The sequence below is a fragment of the Eleutherodactylus coqui genome, chromosome 3, assembly GCF_035609145.1.
Source record: "Eleutherodactylus coqui strain aEleCoq1 chromosome 3, aEleCoq1.hap1, whole genome shotgun sequence".
NCBI classification, from domain to species: domain Eukaryota; kingdom Metazoa; phylum Chordata; class Amphibia; order Anura; family Eleutherodactylidae; genus Eleutherodactylus; species Eleutherodactylus coqui.
The window spans coordinates 169432986-169438985 of record NC_089839.1 but is presented as its reverse complement, the minus strand read 5'-3'; positions in this window follow the sequence as shown (position 1 = coordinate 169438985).

The window sequence follows — 6000 nt, the reverse complement described above, 5'->3', positions numbered from 1 at the left end:
CACAACACAATTTATGTTATCGTTGCGATTACAACCTGCATACAGTTCTGCGGACTATGATTGCTGTAAGCAAGCATTGGGAAATCAGTAAAAGGAATTAGCACCTTGGAGACCCACACAATTTTGGCCTGAAGACCTGAAGAATTTTACGATTTTGCCTTCATGCTTCCCATACTGTATGAAGTCCTGTTTTTGTTGGACTTCTGTTGGTGGCAGTTATTGTACGTAATGATTTAATTTTAAGCATTTAATTTATATTCATTTGTATTTTGGAAAAAATCATTAATGATGTTAAAAATTTATTGTATAGCTTATTTTGGATGTAGGAGATCTATCTATCTATGCATTTCATATCTATCTATCTATCTATCTCCTATCTATCTATCTATGTATCTATCTATCTATCTATCTATCTATCTATCTCCTATCTATCTATCTATCTATCTATCTATCTATCTATGTATCATCTATTTATCTCATATCTATCTATCTATCTATCTATCTATCTCCTATCTATCTATCTATCTATCTATCTATCTATCTATCTCCTATCTATCTATCTATCTATCTCCTATCTATCTATCTATCTATCTATCTATCTATCTATCTATCTATCTATCTATCTATCTATCTCCTATCTATCTATCTATCTATCTATCTATCTATCTATCTATGTATCTCATATCTATCTATCTATCTATCTATCTATCTATCTATCTCATATCTATCTATCTATCTATCTATCTCATATCTATCTATCTATCCATCTACCTATCTTGGACAAAAATATGGAAACTCTGTTCAAAATGCATGGGATTTTAATCATTAGCACTGAGCTGCCCTTTTGACCCCTGCTTGGCCGAGAGCTTTCGCACCAAATTTGTGTTTACTTCACCTCTCGCCCTGCTCTAGTTGGTTTTGGGAGCCAGCTGGTAACAGCAGCAGAGTGGCTCAAGCCCCTGACCGATGGATTCTTGTTGCTCGGATAGATGTTCACCTCTGCCCCGATATATATATATATATATATATATATATATTTATTTTTTTTTAAATTTTTTTATTTAAATGAAATGGAGAAATGTCTTAATTTTAGCTTTAAATATGTGTTTTATGTTATATTGTGAATACAATATGGTTAGATAAGATTTTCAAACGATTGAAACCAACTTTTTTTCTTTTCATTTATTTACATTTTATACAGCATCATACCTTTTTTTGGACTGGGCGTTGTACTACATGGTGTCTTAGGCGTTACATTTAATATATTTTGCTTATTGTAACAAAAAAGGGTCTGTATATATACAGTATGTATACACTGTACTAACTGAAAGACCGACGACTGCTATCTACCGTATATATATAAATATTCATGGAAAATGATTCAGTGGAATTACGAATAATAGTTATAATGCAAAAGTGTCAGCTATTTCTAATACACGAAGTACCAAGGGCAAATCAAAGTGGAGATCCCTTTGTTGTTTCACTCTCTGCTTGCACAGCTTGGCGCTCCTCTATGCTATTATATATTCGAGGACGTACCATGATTTCAAAGGACTTAAGTTTGGAATTTGTTAAATCAAGATTTTGCTACTTTGTTAAACCGTCGTGGAAACTTAGCAGATGATTGATGAAAATGTGTACATTTCACAATGTAGACCTGTGTGTGATTGAGAGATGTAGCTTTATGCAGCTTGTGTGAATGTAGATGATGTGAGGCATGAAGTGTATTGCAGATGCTATGGTGATGATGAGTGAGCGTGTGGCGTAGCGTGTACTGGTACATAATACATGTACATGTGGGCAGAATTGTTTTGATAAAAAACCGCACCGCATTAGGTGAAGATGTATATATTACCTTTTTTATATTACTTGATGTGTATTTCTTCCCCCCAAAGGGAGATTTTATACTATATTTATTTTTTTCCAGAATCTATTGGCATATAGCTACTATGAATGGCTACATTATTAGAGGCATCAAGCCTTTCACAATTGGAGTTTGCTTGTATGGAAATTAGACCAATGACCCTGGAGTGCAGCATAAAAGTGAGCAAGTTTTCCATGAATCAGTTTCACTGTGACTCTACAGTAGATTGAGAAAAACGAGCGACTGTGAATAAGGCCTTGTCATCGGTGCTAGACTCGCAAGGCCTGGATTTCATACACTGCCAATCTTGTGGGGTTTGCTTGTGCAATGGTGTCCAGAGTATATGGAAAATATTGTAATCGATCGAATGGTGTAATTGAGCGAACATATATATGTGTGTGTGTGGGGGGGAGGGGGTTGGTCAACATATTCTGAGCGCTTAAACTTTTTATATTTCTATTTACAAAGCTGTGTGAGGAGGGCATATTTTTGCAGGATGAGTTGATAATCTCATTGGTACCATTTTAGAGTACAAATGATTTTTTTGTTCATTTTTTATTTATTTTTTGGGAACAAAAAACAGCAATTCTGACATTAGTTTTCATTTTATTTTATTAAGGTGTTTAATGTATGATATAAATAACATGTTAATTTTATTCCATTGGCTGATACAGTTATGGAGATACCAAATTCATATTGCTTTTCTATGTTTTACTACCATTGCAATCACTTATTTTTTATTCTAATTTTTTTTTTACTTTACAGTGTTCACCACGCAGGTTAAATACGTAGATAGTGTCATAGTTCAAGTCACTATGGACATGGCTAAACCAATAATGTACAGTTTTAATTTCTTCAAATGTTGAGTCTTGCTTTGGGGTGCAATCAGCCGATCACCTCTACTACGCATCAGGTACACACTATCGGTACACTGCTGTGTTGATGAGGTGCTGCATCCCATCGTAATATAATACTTTTAGGGTGTTCCCAATGCCATTTTCCAGCAGGATAACGTGCGGCCCTATAAAGCAAACATCAGTAGGCATAGACTATGGAACTCTCTGCCTGAGGATGTGGTGATGGCAAATTCCATAAAAGAGTACAAGAGAGACCTGGAGGTCTTTCTTGAGCGATACAATATTGTATGTTACAATCATTAATAACCTCTGAAGTCTTGTTGATCCAAGGATTATTCTGATTGCCAGATTGAAGTCAATAAGGATTTTTTTTCCCCTAAATGGGGAAAATTAATATTAAAAAATCTTTATTTGTTATTGGCTTCTACCTCATTGGTTTTTTTTTGCCTTCCTCTGGATCAACATAAGGGGTGTAATAGGGATGGACAAATGTCTTTTTTCAGCCTTACATGCTATGCTACATTACAGATGATTCCTTAGCCAGCACGAAATCAGATCTCCTTCCTTTGAGAATATGTGGGAAATGATTAGACATAATCGCTCTCCCATAATGAAGGTGGACTATGGTCAAAACCGCATGATCAGCACCCCTAGGACAGTATTCTAGCACTCACTGAATAGATAATACTACTGTATCTCCCAACATGGTGACCCCTACTATTGACTGATCACCTGGTTTATGGGGCCACAGGAGACGTGTAATTGTTTGCAAATAAAATGAATTATTCAGCACTTCTCTCTATCTGTGTGTTTTGTCTCATTTCAAGCATTTCTTTATGGTTTAGCCTTTTCTCTGTGGCGTAGTGTATAACTTGTGATATTACAATGCAGTTTCCCAAGTATGTGCATATACAACTATCATGTGAAACCCTGGCCTAAATTAACCCGTTTAGGACCAAGCACTGTAAATTTCCGGCACCTGGTCCCGGGCTTAAAGCCCAGCCGTATGTAAAATTACGACAGTTATTTGAGCCTACCGGATCTGTAATCAATCAGAGAGGCAGGACGGGTTGTCACCTGTTAGTGACAGCTGATAACCAGGAGGAGAAGGCAGGAGGGGTTTTTAACCCTTTCTGTCTTCTCCTTACCCGAGTACACAGTGCTCAATGAGCACTGTGTATTGAAAAGTGAAAGCAGAAGTGTAACTTCCACTATGGAAGCTCAGGGGTCACATGACCACCAGGATTCCTTGCTACAGCAGAGCTACAGGGTTCCAGAAGAGCCTGATCATCTCTGCTAGTGACTTATGTCACTACAGGGGTTGTTTTCCCCTGTAACTGGGGCTCCTATGGATGCCCCAGCTACAGTGGGAAAGTGTCAAATAGCAAAAAACATGTGAATGTCCCCCAGAGGTCTTACATTACATCATGTGGGACCTAGATAGTAAAAAACATAATTACATACACAAGTAAAACAAAATTGCAGAATAAAACAACAATATATACATAAGAAAGAAAATAACACAAAGCAAGCGCCAACAAAAACCGTCGCCGTATGCGCCCTGTAAACCAAAGCCATACATATTATATATCAAAACGTCCAAAACAAAATGAAGAACCTGTTCCCATACTTTATTTTAGCATAAATATACTAATTAAAAAAAATAACTAAAGATGTTAAAAAAATCATTTATCTTTTTACGCCCAATAAAACTAAAACACTGGGAAAAAAAAGTCAGTGAAAAAGATATTAAAAAAATCGCCCTATATGTCACGGAAAAAAAGATGCAGCAAAAATAATTTTGGTAGCTGAAGGAAAAAAATAGGGCAGTAAAACTGCCACATGGGTAAAATCCCTAAAAAGTGTCTGGTCCTTAAGGTACAAAACAGTCTGGTCCTTAAGGGTGTCATGGAATATAAAGTGTTACGTTTCAGAATGCAATAAGTGTATGTTTCTTACCTTGTATTGGACTATTGACCCTTAAATAGAAGACTAAAACCTATGCTTTGTAGTGCAGGTAACTAGGATTTTAAGATAAGAAGTCAACAGACAAATTAAATAAGGCTAAGGTATGTTAACAGAGAAGACACACAACTATTGCAGAAATAGTGTCTAGAGCAATAACAATTTCCTGACTATAGTGATTTCCATGTCTGAGACGAGCCTTAAGAGCTTTAAGACTATTTGGTAGATGTCAATAAGCCTTATGATCAATCAGCTTTGTCACCTATGTAACACTAATCTTTGTACCAAGTAACTCTTGAATCCGACTTTTTCTTTCTGTATAAGATTTGGTAATGTTGATAATAATGTAGAATTCATTGAGTTCTCATGGAGAAGTGTCTTGACATAACATTGAGTGATTTCATGCTATTGATAGATAATTGCTAGCAAATCTTCTCATCACGGGCTTCCATATCTACCAATTTGGCACCTGGCAACGAAGTCATGAGATCAGTACCAGTGTGGTCCTATAACAAGAGGTTGAGACATTAGCTGCCCTAATTACAAGGCCAACATAATCCTCCAGACTTTCATTTGCAATGCTATTTTATTATTTGACGTTGTCCCCTTGGTGAGAACACCCATGTTTTTCGATGGCATGTATCGTGCACCCTCATCTCACCGTGTCCTATCTTATTTCAAAGACCAGATGCCTTAATTTACAAATGTCGGCACTCATGAGATCAGGAACCAGTAGGAAAAGAAGGGGTATGGAGCAATACCCAGGTAGAAAACAGCAGGTATCTTTATAAAATATTTTTTTCTTTTTGTATCCTCCCAAAGAAGGGGGAGGGGGTTATAACAGAGTCTTTAACTGTTGTGGCTAACCCAATAATCAGCACAACCTTCGAAGGAGGATGCATGTACAAGCTAGTGAGAATTAGATGGTGGGTGTAGGCGCAACCTTCTTTAAAACTGCTTTCACATCTGTGGTGGGGGGAACAAGAAAGGGGAATCCTTTGGTCAAACGAATGCATCTTATGATGGAAAACAACAGCGTTCATCATTCATTTATGTAGGCATAAAAATCGTTTGTCATTTGCCAGTTGTTTTGAGTAAAAGGCGATCGTCCAGTCATTCGCAGACCATTCCCACGTGTTTCCTGACTCCGCTGACAGACTAGCGATGGACTGAATGAGCTGGAATAGAAAAATGGGAGCAATTATCTGTGCATGTAAATAGATATCATTTGAAAGCAAGCAACATGGTCATTGTTCGCTGGTTTGAACGATTAGGGCTGCCTTCACACCTGCGTTAGGGTCAGTTCAGGGTTTT